The sequence below is a fragment of the Vicugna pacos genome, chromosome 4 (assembly GCF_048564905.1).
Source record: "Vicugna pacos chromosome 4, VicPac4, whole genome shotgun sequence".
In the NCBI taxonomy this organism is placed as follows: Eukaryota; Metazoa; Chordata; class Mammalia; order Artiodactyla; family Camelidae; genus Vicugna; species Vicugna pacos.
The window spans coordinates 56,589,414-56,607,841 of NC_132990.1; the positions used below are offsets into that span (position 1 = coordinate 56,589,414).

An 18,428-nucleotide genomic window follows, 5' to 3' on the forward strand; every position below is an offset into this window, starting at 1 on the left:
GGGATTACGTGGAATGAAACATCAACAAATTACTAGATCACAAAGATGTTGGAACTACAGACCTGTGTCAGTGGAAGTGTGAGCCGAGGAGGCAATGAAACCGTTTGTCTGCCGTCACAGGTTAGACGCTTTTTATGAGGCTGTCCTGGAGCAGGGTGTCCAGGACCACATGCAGAGATTCCCAGCTTTACTTCTGCTTCTACATGGAATGCCGTAAAACTGAGAGATGCCTAGACAGAAACAATGTAATAAGAACGTAGAATCTGGAGTGAGAATTCCAGCTTTGCTTCTGATTAACAATATACCCTGGCACCAACTGCTTAACCTCTCTATGGCTTACTTTCTTCACCTGTAGAAATGGGACTAATTGTAGCTACTGTGTGTAGTTGCTGTGAAGATTAAGGGAGTAAATCCATGTAGATGAGTGAATCCAGGTTTAAAACCATACCCAGTACATAGTATGCACTTTCAACCAAGGTAAGCTACTGTTTGCATTATCATTCTTTCTTTAGTATATGTCATTTCCATGTTCAGAACAGTGTGATTCATTCAGGCTAACTGAGGAAAAATCTGTTCAAATTAGTGAAAAATAAGCATTACACAATTTCAAAAATCCTTTGTGTTATTTTCGAAAAGATACAAAGTAACTAAAAAGTATTAACACAGAAAGTTTCATAAGGGACCTACTTTAGAAAGTGGATGTTAACAGTATGCTTATCAATATGTCCTTTGAAAAGTGTCTGCTATTAAATAGTAAAAGTATTTCATCACATTACACTATTTGCTTGACTAACCATCACTTTTCTCTACGAAAAGCAATTTCACAGATTAAAAAAGCATTGAAAAGCATCTTCGAGGTAACTGATGCAATCTTGCTCTTACCAGGAAACCCAAACTCCCCAGCACGTGGTGTCACATGGATCCCGTGAAGAAAGCTTATACTCTCTTTTCAGTCCAGTCCATTTTTAGAAAGTGATTCCTGAGATTCGGCTGAATTCTTTCTCCTTAAAACGTTCATTCTATGGCACTACTCCTTGGAGTGCCACTGAAGGAGTATCATTCCTGTTCTTGCTGAGAACAGTTGGAGGATTTGGAAACAGCTGTTGTATCCGTCCCTGAGATGTTCTCCCTGAAAGAACACCCTCAGTTCTTTGGACTGTTTTTCATTGGCATGACCTTAGATGCATCACCTGCCTAGGTTGTTTCCTTCTGGACTTCTTCCTGCTTGACCTTTTCCCTCCCATATTGGGATCATCCGGACTGAACATGATCCCTTAAGTATAATCTGATCAGAGCAGAGTAATAAGTAAGATACTGCCTTGCTTGTTCTAGGCCCAAGATTAAACTGAATGTGCTCTTATCATTGACTTTCTTGACATTGTCTACCTCTCTCTCTCCTTTTTTTTTTTTTTTTTTTGGAGTTGGGGAGGGAGCTAGTCTTGGTTCTTTGGGCTGGGGAGAGGAGAATAGCTAGCTAGCTAGCTAGATACAATGAGAGAGATAGGGAGAGATTGATTTATCATAAGAAATTGATTTATCATGAGGAATTAGCTCATTCAATTATGGAGGCTGAGAAAACCAGACCCAAGAGAGCTGATGACATAGTTCTGATGACAAATTCAAAGGCCTGAGAAACAGGAGAGCTATGGGTTTAAGTTCCAGTCTGAGTCTGAGTCTGAAGGCAGAAGACTGATGTCCCAGCTCAAAGACAGCCAAGCAGAGGGAGAAAATTCTTTCTCACTCAGCTTTCCATTCTCTTTAGGCCTTTAATGGGTGGGATGAGGCCCACCCTCACTGCGGAGGGTGATCAGCTTTACTTGGTCTACTGATTCAGATGTTAATCCCAACCAGGAGCTCCTTCACAGACACACCTAGAAGTAAACTTCAACTGAATATGTGATCATCCCATTGCCCAGTCAAGTTGACACATAAAATTAGCCATCACAGTGTGGGTGTGCCACGTCAGTCATTTCTTTCCCACCTTCTACCTTCAGTGCTTTCCCCAGCACTTGACATCTATCCCTACTACATGGCTTTCAATATCTTCCCTGTAGTTTATACTGATCCACATATCACCACATGGGGTACCACCCCCAAACTGCCATGTCTGATAATTGCTCAACGAGTCTTCTTCAAATATAAAATGTTTGACTGGCAATGACCAAGAAGAGCATCACTGGAATCTAGGCTTCCATCCATGCATTAATCAATTCTTTCTGAGAGCAGTCACTTATCAGTTATTACCTAGTTTAACTAGGTTGACATCATCTTCATAAGACCATAAAAGCTTGGAATGAAATTATGCCCATCGTTCCTTCCTCTGTAGTCTTTAGTGAAGTACAGACACCTCAGAAAAACTAAATTCCAGACATATTCCTTCTATAGCATTTCCCTTGTTAGCCTGTTTTGGAGACAAAGTTAATCCAGTATGATCAGGTCTCAGTGGACCCATTCTGGATCTTAAAGGTTACAATCTTATCTCTTTCATGAACTGTCCAAGACTTTTGCATAGAAACAAACTTTTAAACCTATAATTAGTAAAATTTGCCCTCTTTTCCATAAATATGTGTACACCTCCTAATCAAGCCACAAGTGGATTAATTAATATATAATTTGACTTTCCACAATTAAATCATGCAGTATGCTAGAACCTTGATCACTGATCAAAGGACATACTGCTTCACATCTTTATGTAAGTTAACTTCTCTGTTCATAGTTTCAGACGTGAGACTTCTTGGATACTGAATCAATCATTATATATTTGGTATCACTCTCAAATTAAAAAAAAAACATAGGAAGAGAGGTACAAATGCCTTACTTACCTGAAGGCAAACAACTGAACTAAACAATCCTGATTCGCTTCTTGTGCACGGTCTGTGGATAAGGAGTCTTCATCTTGGGTGGAGTTCAAAACACTTGTCTGGAGTTGCTTTAAGTTTGCTCCTGCTGCTCCGTGATTTGATCATGACAGACTTAAACTTCACCAATAATTCTATGTGTAAATCTGATTTTTGAGGCTAGAAAGATCTGAAAGATATACTGCATCAATAAATTAGAAAACTGGGCTTCACAAACACATAAAATTTCTTCCATCAGGAAGTTTCTGAAACTATTAGAAATCAAAAATGAAGCACACAAAGGAGCTTTAAAATGTGGCTATCACCGCAGGTTTATGGGCGGAAGGAACTTGCTCTTGGGAACCCTCGCCAGCTCTTTTGCCTGCGATTCTCTTCTTGCTTTGGACTCCAGACTCCCTAATTTTCCTGCCCTTGCTTGGTTAAAGATTCTTGGCACCCTGTGCGACTTCCTTTATTTCCTGGTTGGTGGGTTGGTTCTGTAGTGACACACACTTCCCTAAATTGCATTTGGGTTCAGTTGGCTTTTCTCCTCCAATCTTGGGTAGCCATCGTCCACCACGAAGGGAAGCAATTCCTCTCCAGGCTCAGAAATCTCAATAACGTTCCTTCCCAGCAAAGGCATACCAGCTATCACTGTCCTACTGCCCCCTGCTGAAAGCTCCCTTACTTGTTAATCCATCCCATCTCTTAAGCCCTCATTCTACAAATGAGTTGACAAAAATCAAATGAGTTTAAATAAAAATGGGAACTGTGGTAAAACTCAGCCTCAGTCTGATGGCAGCCCGTTGGATCTATCTAGATGTGCTACAGTAGAGCTGACTGAGTGATGAGTTAGAGTCACCATGTTGACTAAATGTCAGGACTCTGGAACGAATTCAAGTTCTACTGTCTGAGTCCTTGGCAAACCACTTCTTCTCTCCAAGCATCAGCTTTATCATCTGTCTAAAGAGCTGGTTTGACTAGACATTCCCCAAGGTCCTCTTTCACTACAGATCTCTTGTCAAGTTGCCTACTATTAACCCATAACATTTGTGTGTCATAGCCTGACCCAGCAATTAGCAATATAATCACAGCTTTGGAGGCAATGAAATGATGTCAGTACTTAAATCGGGCAAACTTTCCCTTTTTCTCTCCCTGCTTTTCCTCTTTGGTCTTCAAGTTCCCCGCATTTTAATGTGTTACGGTGAAAAGTACTCCTTTCCAGCCTGAATGGCATTGAGGAACACTGGAAAGGTCACGACAGTGCCTGTCCTCAAGTGATCCAGCCCAAATTTGCCGATGCAAGAGCTTCACATAGTCGTCCCAACTTCTGGGTGCTCATCCAAGCCAAACCTCGGCGTCCTTGGACTTGGTCCCTCTTTTTAAGCAGGAATAAATTGAGAATTGTACTTTCTTTCTGTCTCAAAAGATCTTGGAAACTTTGAGGGTAAAACTAACCCATAAGTGGAAATAGCCATGCTCTCACATATAATATACACTGGTACAGATGTCCATTCATATCCCGGTGACGGCTGGAACTGCACTGCAGGACCCTGCCCTCTACCACACCAACAGGAGGAGGCCAGTTTTCTAGAATATGAGGATGTTGATTTAAAGGCAGCTAAAAGGATAAGGTCTCCAGAAGACAGCTGACTGGTTTCAGTGATGGCCTTGGCTAGAGTGACCCACTGCATGGTTTTACCCATGATCTGACCACAAAGAGCTGTCTTTTTTACATGCTGTGTTTGAATGGTTGAGACAGTTTGACAGAGTTAGGGAGAAAGGATTTAATTACCACAGATCTTTAAATGCTAACAGCTTTTAAATTTTTTTGCTATATAACATGCTGTATTTATGAGACAGTGAAGGGGTAGGGGTCCAAGGAAATGAAAATGAGGAAGGATTAAGCCGAACAGTAGGGAGCTCTGGCCTTGATAAGACTAAAAAGATTTAAAATTCTCAATTCTATTAGGCACTGAAGGCACCAATTTGTTTTCCAAAATTTTCCATTCATTCTATTCCAAGGTATGATGTCATACAAAGTCTAAACGATATGTTGATTCTGTCTCTATTTACACATTGGTTCATTCAGTAAATATACTTATTGACAGTATATTCTGTACAAGGCATATACTAAGCATTGTGGACAGCGTAAGGATACATAAGGCATGGTTCTGGTTTTATGATCTCATTGTTCGGGGGGAGACAAAAGAGATATGCCTATGACTATAATGTATCACTCTGCCTTGATTATTGAAGAATTAATTAAAGAAGAGACATTCAGAAGTATGCATTAGGATGCAAAGGAATGGAATCCCAGGAAGAGGGAACCGCATGAGGTAGAGACCAAAAGTACAAAGCTGTTTTAGAGAATGACTGAATCAGTGTGGTCGGATGTTACAAGGAAGGGAGGGGAAAGTCTTGGAAAGGTTGGCGTAGGTTGGGGCAGGTTACAAATGAGTGTAAACCTCACACTGAGAAGCCTGGTGTTTATTTACTAGAAATGAGTGGTCAGTGATGGTGTGGGGCAGGGAATGATACGTTGCCTTCAGAACACTGATCTCAAAACTGACTGACGAGAAGAGAGCTCGGGGCCCTGGCGATCAGTTACAAGGCCCTTTCAGTCGACTTAGTAATAATGACCACACCTAAGTAGGTAGCGATTAGAAGGCAAAGATGACTAATAACTACAAGAACGAATATGGAAGAATTAGGCACCATGCATGCAGAAAGGGATAGAAACTTCTAGAATCTTAAACTGGGGTGACAGAAACAATATGGATCCCCTAAGGGACAACCAGTGCAGGAGGGATCATCTGAACTCAGTTTCAAACATTTACGGCATTAAAAAATATTTCTCGCTGTGCCTACGAGAAATCTCCCACTTCAAACTTCGACTTGAACTGGGAAGTCGTGAAGTCTGGGGATACCTTCTCATCGTTTATAAATCCATTCTAAATCCCAGACCAGAAGGCAGATAGAAGCACGTCTTGTTTTCTTTGTCTCATCACGAACCCATTCACGTCTACTGCCTTATCCACGTTGTGGACACTAGTCAAAGCCGAGCGCAGCGTGGGTCCACGGAGCCTCTTCCACCCTTGCTTCTACAAAGATGCGAGTGACAGATCGAGAACAACCCACAATTGGAGAAAACGCACCCAGTCTGGATTGAGAAGTCATCAGCATCAAGCCCAGGGAAGGACTTTCTATTATCAGTGACCATGGGAATAAATGACTCCCCAAGGAAATGGTGTGTTCTCTGAATAGCTCATGCATTATCCAGGTTAGTTTGATTCAGCGAGAAAAACTGCTGAAATGGTAGCGAAGACAAAGCCTGTATGCAAAGAAAATTCAGGGTAGAGAGGAGATGAAAGTTTAACTCTTTAAATAGAAATAAGGAGGGGGCTTACAGCTTGAAATATATTTGCTTCTGTTCTTATCCCAGTCTAATGCCCAAAATGGACGAGGAGGCGGGGGTTGGTGAAAACCCCTGTCTCCACTTTCTAACCTTGCCCTGCTGGAGTCTTTGGGGTGGAGTTCTTAACCCACATGTCTGCTGGGAGAAAGCGGTGTTAGAACAACCCCAGGGAGGCTAAGAGCTCCTCCTCATTTTCTGGCTTACCCTTCAGCAAGTAGACCTCTGTTCAGAGTCAGAAGCATTCACTTCATCTCCTGTTTGGAGTTGCTTGTGGAAAAAAAAAATCTGTACCCAAGAGGCAAATTGCAACTCAGCACACAGGTCTGGTTTGGCTTCAATGAAGTCAGTTGCCCCGTATGCTCTGAGTGCAACACGTCGTGGGGGACCACATCAGAGCTCATCACTCAGAGGTTTTCAGCCAGTGATGATTCCAAAACAAGCACGAGGGCCCCCAGATTCGAGTGGAATCTGCCCCTTTCCTGGCCTTCCAGCAGCATTCAGGGAGGTTTTCATCCAGGTTCGCTGGGCGACACACCTGAGCAAAGACCCGAGCCGCTTCCAACTAATTAATATTCATGATTATTAACACCAGAGTCAGAAAGCAGGTCATTCATTCCACTCATTCAACACTGGTGGTTAATTACATGAATCACAGCTCACACTTGCATCCCAGGCGACGATGGACAACGCACTTCCGCAGTCATCGCCAGCATGGGCTCACCGCCCCACACCGGAGTTCTCTCCTCTTACAGGGGAGGAAACTGAGGCTCAGAGAAACTAACTGGTTGGTCCAAGGTCTCTCAGCAAGTTGGAGGCAGAACTAGGACTTTCATCCAAATCTCCTGAGTCTATAACCCTTGGATTTTTTCTTCTCCCTATTCCACACAGTAATTAGAGGTCATGTGCATAAATTGGTTACACGCACCAAGTCTAAAATCCCACATAATCTCTCATTGTCCCAAATACACACTCAACACTGGGCCAGTTCCACTGGGGGAAAAAAAAATCAGTGAGGCTGTTTCCTTGGCATGATGTGATCAAAATGCCCAGTTGAACCACTCCACTTTGAGTGGGTATCTTGGCAGTGGGCCTTTTATTTATCCATTCCATATAAAACCAATATGCTCTAAGTGTCTACACGGTTCTAGGTGTGATACTAATTACATGAGGCACAACTCACATTTACATCCCAGTTGATGGCGGACATTTTTTTTTTTTTTTGGTAACTTGTTAGATAACTCAACTGGGTTGTAGGAGTGTTGAGAATGGTACTCCACAATGGGAAATGGAAACGGGCTGGTCAGAAACTGTCCTGAGGCCTCTGCTTTAAGGCTGCCCTTGAAGGTGGGCTGTGGATTTCCAGCACATCTATTTAATGATCCTTCGTCCTGCATGGAGCCTTGCGGAAAGAGGAATAAATATTGTTTTTAGACTTGGCACAAGGCCCCATCGACTCTGATCAATACATAATGAGATATCACCGAGCACCTGTTGCGTGGACGAGAGAGGCTGGGCGCAGGTGGGAATGCAGAACTTTCCCTTGGACTTGAAGTCGGAAGATCTGGTTCCAGCCCTGGCTCTGTCCTGATTCGTAAAATAACCTTAGACAAGTTACTTAACCTGCCTGAGCCTCAGTGTTCTCCTCCATCAAGTGGGGATAATAATGGTACCCATGCAATGTAGAGGTTACATAAGATGGTCAAAATTCTTTCTACTCCAGGAAGTGCTAAGGGGTGTAAATCATACTCCAGCTTTCTCTCCCAGTCTCCCGTTTGCTCGTGGACTAGGCGTGTGGTGAGGGCAGGACCGTGTCATTTATCACGCTCTCTCCAGCCTTTAGCACAAGGACTGACACACGGCCGGCGAGGAACAGGTTTTTATTAAACAATAGCCTGCATCTTCCCTTCCCTTTCTTCTATTTTGCCACTTTGCCTCCCCTTAATGATCTTCAGAACTCACAGTTGTTTTATTAGAAAAAAGCAAGGGGAGGCTGCCTTGGAGGGGATCATTTACACCCCCTTTCTCCGCCTTGCTTTTTCTCTAGGCTGGGCAGCGAGCTATCCTGAGCCAGCCGGATGAGCACACTGAGTCAGAGAACACTGATGACCAAGCAGGCAGCCACATCCCAGTCCCCTGGCGTAAGGGTGGCGATTGCAATTCCTTAAATAAGTGTAAAGCCTGACCAGAAGAGAGCTAAAAGTTTAGCCTGGCTGAATTTCGAACCCACTGTAAGCTAGAAAAAGGACCAGGAAACCTCACCATGACACTGTATCAATAGCCCCAGTGTGAGAAGGCTCAAAGAGTCTGGCCTAAAGTTGAGCTGCCACGGCGGTGAAACTGCTTCTAATTTTAGAAATATTAAATAACTGATAATGACACGACCTTGTTAAAGAACCATGTTGGGGGAAAAAAAAGAGACCCTGTTAAAAATAGCACACGATCTCTGGGCTGAAGATTCCAGGTAAAATATGGGTTCACATCCATAATGTAGGCTCAGAATACGGAGACACCTCCCATGGCTGCCAAATGCATCAAGCCCCAGGCTTGTGTGTGTTCTGGAAGACATCCACTCAAAGCACCCAGCAGGCATCTCTCAGCACCCTTAAGGTGTGAGAACAGATACGGGCACTGGGAAAACAAAGAGAAAAAGGACAGTGTTCTTGTGCTCAAGGGGCTTGAAGTCTAGTCGTCAGCCTAGCAGTGACTCTGAAACATCGTAAGTTTAATAGGCGAGATTTAACTGCAGCCCACAAAAGCTAGCCGGGGAAAAGCAGCCCCGTGGATCGCCTGGGAACGTCTGAAATGTCGCTGCTGGCATCATATCAAACAGGAATCTGAAATGCATAACCTAAATAAAGCCAGCCGGCCCCCCTCGGGGAGGACAGAGAAGTGGAAGATGTGGCAGCCCTGAAAGGTGGACAGAACCCCAGACAGCGTCCCCAGCCTGCCCACCCCCGCAGCCAGGCACCTCTACGGCTTGGCTACCTCGCCGATCATTAAATGCTTTTAGCAAAGCTGTCTCCGAGGAGTAACCAGCTTTGAAAGCCAAATTGAAAAAGGTCCATCTGATCCTGTAATTGGAGAGAAAGTAGGATCCGTGCCACGATAACACATTAGAGGCGTTTGGAGATGAAAGAAAGAAAGAGGTGGTCTAATAATTAGCAGAGGCCTGAGAGTGAGGAGATGGGGTGTTTCTGAAGGCCAACGCTGGAATTCACTTAACATCAGATGCCACCGGTCTCTCCTGATGTGACTCTAAACATGGGAAGAATTTGCCGAGCACACCTCAGCTAAAGCTCTTCTGAGTTTCTCTCTATCTACAAAACTTCCAAACATGCAGTTTAGAAGAATAATTCTCAGCAGGGGGCAGTTTTGTCCCCCAGGGGACATTTGGCAATGTCTAGAGACATTCTATTTTTTTTTTTTTAGTGTCCATCAATGGATAAACGGACAATGAAAAAGTGGTACATGTATACAGCGGAATTTTTTTAAATTGAGGTAACACTGATTTATAACATTACATAACTGTCACGTGTACCACATTCTATTTCTACTTCTGTATACCCTACAGAGCGCTTACTACCAAAAAGTTAGTTTCCGTCTGTCACTGTACAGTTGATCCTCTTCACACATTTCACCCTCCCCCCTCGACATCCTCTCCCCCATCTGGTAACCACTACTGTGTTCTCTGTATCTCCGTGTTTGTTTTGGTTTGGTTTGGTTTCTTCATTTGTTTTATTTATTTTGGTTTGTTTGTTTATTAGCTTTTCTATTCCACATACGAGTGAAATCATATGCTATTTGTCTCTTCATCTGACTTATTTCATTTAGCATAATATCCTCAAGGTCCATCCATGTTGTAGCAAATGGCAAGTTTTCATCTTTTTAGGGCTGAGTAATATTCCAAATATATACACACATCACATCTTCTTTATCCATTCGTCCATCAGTGGGCACTTAGGTTGCTTCCATGTCTTGGCTACTGCAAATAGTGCTGCTAAGAACATTGGGATGTATGTACCTTTTCAAATTAGTGTTCTCAAATTCTATGGGTAAATACCCAGGATCGTATGGTAGTTCTGTTCTTGATGTTTTGAGGAATGACCTTACTGTTTTCCGTCGTGGGTGTATCAATCTCCATTCCCACCAACATTTGTTGTGTCTTGCCTTTTTGATGATCGCCATTCTGAGAGGTATGAGGTGACACTGTGGTTTTGATTTGCATCTCCCTAATGATTAGCTATGTTGGACATCTTTTCATGTACCTGTTGAATGCCTCCTTTGGAAAAATGTCTGTTTCAGCTTCTCTGCCCAGTTTTCAATCTGGTCATTTGGTTTTTTGTTGTTGAATTGTATGAGTTCTTTATATATTTTGGATACTAACCCCTTATTGGATACATTATTTGAAAATCTCTTCTGCCAGTTAGTAGGTTGTCTTTTTGTTGATGGTTTCCTTTGCTGTTAGTTTGATGTCGCCCCATTTGTTTATTTTTTCTTTTGTTTCCCTTGCCTGAGGAGACATATCTAGAAAGATATTGCTGAGACCAATGTCAAATAGCACACTGCCTATGTTTTCTTCTGGAAGTTTTATGGTTTCAGGTCTTACATTCAAGTCTTTGTTCCAGTTTGAGTTAATTTAGGGGTAGAGTGTGACATAGTGGTCATTCCATTTTTTTGGCATGTGGCTGTCCAGTTTTCCCACCACCACTTATTAAAGAGACTGTCCTTTCTCTACTTTGTGTCCTTTGCTCTTTTGTCATAAATTAATTGTCCATATAAGCATGAGTTTATTTCTGGCCTTTCAATTCTGTTGTCTGGAGACATTTTTGCTTATCATGACTGTGGAGTGATTTTCTCCAACATCTAATGGGTACAGAACAGGGGTACTGCTCAATTCCCTCGAATGCAAAACACAACAGAGAATTATTTAGCCCAAATGTCAATAGTGCTGAGGTTGAAATTCCCTGCTTTAGAATCATAGGTGTTTTATGAACTTTCATCTTTTAGATTCTTAGTCTATTTAATTACTTTTATGTTCAGCAACACCCATTTAAAACAAAATTAAATGGTTTACCTTATCATCATTACAGTCATGAAAAAGTTCTAGCAATTAAAAAGATGCTCCAGTGGTGCTGACTCATCTCCATTAGGGGGTCTTATAGGATGGAGAGCTTGGGGCTGGGGAAGGAGCTACTGTAACACAGTCAGAGTCAAATAGTTTGAGATTTCACTTTGTTCCTGATTTTGAGACCACCCAAGGACCTGCCAGACACTTCCAAGACCTCACAGCCTGAAACAGTGTTTTGGAAAAGTCAAATGTAAGGATGTGTTGTATCCTATTTGCTGGGAGTGGGAAGGACCACACCACTGCCTGACAAGGTCTGAGTTGGTAGACTGGATTACGTGACTCCTTGCAACCTTCAGTGGCTGTCCACTGCACACCGGACAAAATACTATGCCATTCTCCTCCATCTGGCTCCTGCCTGTCTCTCTAATCATATCGTCTGTCGGATCTTCCCAACTCACATCTCTTACCTCAGTCATACTGGAGTTCATGTCTTGCCCAGGACGTAACACTCCTGTCATGCTTCCTTTCTTGTTTTTTAAATCTGGAAACTTTCTTTTGCCAGCAAGGTCCTCCACTTTGCTCTTCATCTAACTCCTAGAATTCACCAAGACTTATCTCAAACATCAACCACTTGAAGAAGCATTTTCTCACCTTATACCTACCCTTGCCCAACGCCCCAGCTTGAGTCTAGTGTCTCCCTTGTGGCCACCCAGAAGCCCCTGTACCTACTGCCAATATAACACCTGCACCCATCATCCTGGATTTCAACTAGTTGCACATGGTCTCTGAGCAATGTGAACAGAGACAGTTTCCTGTTCATCTCTGTCTGGACAGCAACCCCTCTACCCACTCCAGACCTAGCGCAGGGCTTGGGTCACTAAAAAGTTTTCAAGAACTCTTTGGGGAAGGAATAAAAGAAGAGAGAAAGAGAGAGACTCAGAGACAGAGAGAGAGAGAGAGAGAAACAAAGAACGAAAAGAAAAGGATGGGAGGAACGTAGCAGGGAAGGAGGGAAGGAGGGCAAGGGACCGGAGAAAAAGAAAGAGAATGAAGGAGGGGAGAAAGCAGGCTGGGATGGGGAAAGGAGGTGATGGGAGGGGAGGGAGGGAGGGAGAAAGAGGGAGAAAGGGAAGGGGGAGGAAAGGGAGGGAAGGAAGAGCTGTGCTCTTGTCCCTTGCTCAGAAAAGATTTCTCTGATCTCGAAGATTTAAGACAAATCCCTGCATTAGTATTTTTAAGGATCCCGTAATTCTTTCATAGCACTCGCCATGTTTGTGATGTTAGATGCATTTGCATGATTATTTACTGCAATGTTGTACGATGTTGTAAGTCCCATGCGGTCCGCATCTGTGTTTTCACACACTATTGTGGCTCCAGTACACAAGTGTGTCTGTAAGAATTACTTGCTAAATAAATGAAAGGGTGGGCAGACTGGTTGAGCAGGGCCAGCCGCTAATTTTATTAATAAAACGTCAGCCTCTTTGTCTTTTAGAAATAGGTCTGGGAGTTTAGCTTTGGTCTTTTTACCTCCACCTAAATTTGTCCGTGTGAAAAAACTTCTGCTTCTGGGTAGAAGAACTGTTCTAAAGCATTCGAGACAGTGGCATATACATTCTCACTTTAAAAATTCAATCCCAGGAGCAATTTATTACAGGGAAATTTCCTGGACTCCAAGAAGCACCTTGAAGTCAGGAGATGATTAATTTGATATAACTGAAGAGCTGCAAACATCTGCTCCCTGTTGACATCTGCCTCTCATTAGATTACAGCCCCCGTCTCCCCTGCATCGGGGGGCTGGCTTGTGTGTTGATCTGGTAACTCTAATTATATGGTAAGCCCGGTGCTCAAGGCCCTTGTGCCAGCCACCTGGTGGGGGATCAATAGGAACTCGCTCTGTTGCATTGTACTCCAGACCCTCCCTGAGCACTTGGTAAGCCCTCCGTCACTCCTAAATAATAGAAGTAAAAAAACAGTCATGAGTTTGGCGAGCACATTTTCATCTTGCAGCCCTGGTTAAGGCTGCATCTGGAGGAACCCAAGCATTTGGTTGATTTGAGGAAACAAATCAGTTCTATGAAAACTCTTCCAAATCTGTTATTTGGGCGTCAGATTTTATAATCGCTCTTTCATTGATATCCCTTACTCTATTAGCTTGTTTCCACAGGTTCTCCTATTAGTGTAACTGTCCTAAAATATGTCTCTGGTACTAAACCACCCCATTCAGAAACCTCAGAGGCTCTGCCTTGCCCATCAGCACATGCCACCTTATTAAATTTGACTTCTGAGCCCTCCACTGCCTGCAGTAACCTAACTTCTGTCCCAATGCTTTCCTTCCAGCAGCCTTGTCTTTTGTCGCCCACTGTGCCCCTCTTGCTTCCCAGATCTGCTCATGCTCTTCCCCTTTTATACCTCAGTGTAAACTCAAGGTAAAGCCCTATGCCCTGTCGTGCCATCTTGACACAAGTCTTCAACCCAGACCCAAAAGCGTAAAACGAATTAAATGTTTACAGCAGTCTTTCACAAAGACACCGAAAGGGACAACATGCTCATAACATAGAAAAAGTCTGAAAACCTGTCTCTCCCCATTCTTTTTTCTCATTTTCTCCCCTGCATCAAGGCTGACCCAAAGGCTCTCTCCTCCTGGATTCTCAGCCCCTCTTCCAAGGTCGCCTTTGAGCCCACATCAGTTTCCTCTGTCTCCCTGCTTGGCTAAGGTCTTCATATCCACAGCATTTCAGCCCTCCTCTCTTCTTTGAATTTCCCTGTAAAAGCCCCAGAGTTAATCCAACAAGCCAATATTCTTCATGAGAAGACAGGGTAAGAAGAGAAGACTGAAAAAAACACTTTTTTTTTTAATATACTTTGTCTTCTTTCTGTATCACGGAACATGCACACCCTGCGTGAAATGCCCTTTGCCCATTTCTAGTTGTTAATATTCCACTTGATCACCAAAGCCCAGAACAAGATCCTTCCTCCTTGAAGTGCTCCATAATATCTCCTGAGAGCACTTTGCACACAATGTCTCGACTTTTAGCTTTGGGTGTAAATATCTTATTTCTGCTTTTGAAAACTGGGACTCAAGATCATCAGGCCAACCCTTATTTACCTTGCAATACTCAGCGAATACTCGCTTCCTGGGAAATGACTTTCCACACATACTTTCCATCTTTGGTTTGGCCATCTCTTTGATGCCACAGAAACCAGTCATAACTTGACACAGCACAATGAAATGCGGTGGAAATCTTCTTCCATTCAGGCTGCTATAACATATTATCACAAACGAGGGAGCTTGAATACAATAGAAATGTATTTTTTACCGTCCTGGAGTCTGTGAAGTCCAAGGCAAAGGCTCTGGCAGCTTCAGCGTCTGATGGGCACCCTCTTCTTCACTCACAGGTGGCTGTCTCTTTGCTGGGTCTTCACATGGTGAAGGGGTAAGTGAGATTTCTGGGGTCTCTTTTATAATGGTACTAACCTTAGTCATGAGGGCCTCATCCTTATGACCTAATCACTTCCCCAAGACCCCACCTCCAAATACCAACATATTGGACATTAGATTTTAATATATGAATTCGAAGAGATACAAATATTCAGTCTACAGTAGTGGATTTTTTACATATCTACATTGTCTCCTCTCGCTCCAAATGCACGTATGCCTTTAAAACAGAGAAATCTGTTATTCATCTTACACCCCCAAATTTATCCAAGCACATGGCCAAAGGGATATTCTCAGAAAATGTTATCCAATGAACCGTGTGCTAACTTGTGTATTGCCCACAACACAGTGCTCTGCTCTACCCATAGTGGGTGCTCAAAAAATATATCTGGAATTGAATTAAGCATCCATGGAACATTCCACTTGATCAAATTTCCTCTTTTTGACATAGCTTTGTCTGCATGGTGGTCTAAAAATGTTTTCAAAGTTAAAAAAAAAAATGGTGGAGGGAAAACAAAGGATTAAAAGTAAACTGGTTTGACCAGTTCCTTTCCCTCTGGATACAAAGCCAAGCTGGGAGCTTTGTCTGAGGAAAAAGCCACTAGGCTGAGTGTGGGTTCTTCTTCTGTAACCTGCAAGTCTGCAACACCTTTCATTTCTGCGTTAGAATATTCTGTTATATTAGGCTCATGTGGCTCCTTAGGTTAATGGTGACAGAAAATGTGACCCCAGGGCCGCATAACTGCAAATACTCCTGGCCTAGACGCTGGAACAGATTGATACGACTGGCAAACCCCACCTATGCTGCTCTTTGTAAGAGGGTGGAGAAAATACAATGATTAAACGTAATCACTCTTTTCCTTTGTGCAATTAATCTCCAGCACCCCTTGACTGCTCTCCAAGCTCCATACCTTACACCCAACCCATGGAGATGGCCCCATTGATTATGCTCCCAATGTATAAAGGCGTCTCCCCCCCCCCAAATGCATTAATTCTTTTGAAACTCAGTCCTTCTCCTCCTGTGGAGTGGGAGCTTGGAAGAAAGAGGATGTATTTTCTTTGGCTAAGCTTTCAAGTCAGAAGTTCAGGAGGGAGTCAGCCTGAGGAAAGCAGATACTGTTGGTTGACTATGCATGCTTCTCTCCAGCCCCAGGGAGGGGTTATGAACCTATGCCCCTTGACAGTAACCAGTTTAGATGGTGGCATGGATGTAATCCAAACCAGTGAGGTGTGAAAGAAAATCTGCTGGAGGATTTGGGAAAGTTTGCCTTCAAAAAAAAAATAACATAGGAAAATCCTGGTCTCTTTTTTCCTCCAGACATTGTCATTCCTAGCTGTGAGATCTACAGCTGCAGTAGCCAACTTGCAACCAAGAGAGGATGCAGCAGGAGACAAGGACAGACAGAAGGAGTTGAAAGAAACCAGACCCCAAATTCTTAATTTTTTTAATTGAGGTATAGTCAGTTTACAATGCTGTGTCGGTTTCTGGTGCACAGCATAATGTTTCAGTCATACATGTATTCCTTTCCATTTCCTTTTTTGTTATAGGTTACTACAAGATATTGAACATGTGGAATACTACTCAGCCATAAAAAAGGATAAAATAATGCCATTTGCCGCAAAATGGATGGACCTGGAGATCATCAAAGACCCCAAATGGTGCTGCTGAATAGCCAGCACTGGTGCCCCCTTTTCTCTAAAGTTCTTATACTGTGAGATAATATATTTCTTTACTGTGTAAACCACTTAGAATTCATTTTCTCTGTTACTTGAGGCCAAAATAATCAATAATTTGGTTTACTGAATTGGCTTAAATTATTGAAGACTTATTTTTAAAGCATAGGTTTTGCACATGTAGCATCATAACAAACAGGGGACACCCCATACCTGTTTTGGCCAAGTCGCCCTCGTATCCCCGATAGCCCTGCTGTGGGCAGTGCTGCTGGCCTTCATTCTCAGCTGGGTGACCCACTGACTTAAGGGTCTACACTGAACTGTTGCGTCTATGATAGCCCCTTAATTAATGCCCAAATCACACACCACCCCTTCCTTCCTCCCTTAGACTTAACAGAACACTCACTTCCTAAGCCAGACCCCTGACATCTCTTACAGGAAAGGGAATCTAGACCATACTCAGGCAGAAGCAAACCACATGATCTTTTCCACGTCCACCTATCCCATTTATTAAGTTCCTTAACACAGCCAGCACTTGGTTAAGCCCTTGGTGAATTAAAGGGACACTGACCCCCCAAGTTGACTTTAAACTCCTAAGAACCATCCTTCAAACAACACCTAGGTATTCCTAGAGAATGCATCCATTTATTTCTTTAATTTATTCAGCATTTAGTGAGCAGTTAATCTATTCCATGCCTTCTGCTAGGCCATGTGTCCCTTGGGGACACAACAATGAATAAGCCTTTTATTTATTCAACAAATGAGTGTCTACCTAGTGCCAGACATTTGTTATGTATTCACCCAAACACTAGGTAAAGGGGAGGAACGTGGTGAGAGGGAACATTCTAGGCAAAGGGAACTACAGGTGCAAAGGCACTGAAGCTGAAGGGGTACAATTCAGAAAGTCAAAGCCAGTGTGACTGGAGCACAATGAGCAAGGGAGAAACTGTTTCAAGATGTGGCTAGAGAGGCAGGAGGCAAGGGCTGTTTCCCAAAGTCTCCTTTATTCCATATTACGAAGTTTGGACCTTTTCCTAAAGGTCCTGATGTGACACTGAAAAATTTTAAGCAGGCTGGCAAACTGACCAGACTTTTGCCAGAAGGGCCAAGCCTTGAATCAGGAAGACTAGTAGAAAAATAAATAAATACAACATGAGGAATGACTTAACAAAGGTCATGACACTGTGAATGGAGAAGAGAGGATAGAAGAGAGACGTCAGATAGGTGGGATCATCAGAAGATGCTGGCCGCCATACTACTGGAGGAGGAGGTGAGAAAGAAGGACCAAGAGGCAGAGATGATGCTCAGGTTTCAAGGGGAGTCAGTTTGAGCGGAGTGGAATTAGAGTGCATTTAGTGAACTGACATATTGCATCCAAGGTGGAGGATTCGAGCTAGACATTAAGATATACACATTTGAAGCTCAAGAGAAAAATCTGAATGGAAAAAAAATTGGGTTCCATAGCAAATGGGTGGTTCAAAGACGTAGAAATGGATACCACCTAGAGAAATGACGTAAAGTAAAAAAAAAAAAAACAAACAAAAAACGAGGAGCCCTCTTGGAAATCCCTGAGGACAGTCTCTATTTGTGGGCCTTGGGCAAGAAAACCAATGGAGGTCTGCATGCATAGGATTAAATATGTGAAAGTGAAACATCAAATTAGCAGGCTATGAAAGTGTTCAATCCTCCTACTTTTAAAATTAAACCTTTGTAATAATACAATTTTAAATGTGTAAAATAATGGTTTTAGGAGACTAAAATTTGGCACAATATTAACAAGATGACTGAGCTCAATCATTATTTTATATATATAGATATTCACTGACGTATAGTCAGTTACAATGCATCAGTTTCTGGTGTACAGTGTAATGTTTCAGTCATACGTATACGCATATATTTGTTTTCTTATTCTTTTTCATTGTAGTTTACTATAAGATATTGAATATAGTTCCCTGTGCTCTACAGAAGAAATTTGTTTTTATCTATTTTTTATAC

At 42.7% G+C, this 18,428-nt stretch overlaps 2 long non-coding RNA genes across 3 annotated transcripts in view; one reads left to right on the top strand and one right to left on the bottom strand.

Moving 5' to 3' along the window:
- LOC116280330 (uncharacterized) overlaps window positions 1-207 on the bottom strand; it is a 284,498-nt gene extending 284,291 nt beyond the window's left edge. Inside the window, exon 1 of the long non-coding RNA XR_012072152.1 lies at window positions 63-207. This is a non-coding gene — a long non-coding RNA (uncharacterized lncRNA). The remainder of the gene's footprint in view (window positions 1-62) is intronic.
- A 105-nt stretch (window positions 208-312) lies between these two features.
- LOC140695879 (uncharacterized) lies at window positions 313-16,504 on the top strand. 2 transcript variants are annotated; one of them, XR_012071714.1, is made up of 4 exons: window positions 313-477; window positions 14,720-14,757; window positions 16,078-16,213; window positions 16,308-16,504. It is a non-coding gene; the product is annotated as an uncharacterized lncRNA (long non-coding RNA). The 2 variants fall into 2 exon arrangements; XR_012071715.1 differs by lacking the exon at window positions 16,078-16,213.
- Window positions 16,505-18,428: the final 1,924 nt, after the last annotated feature.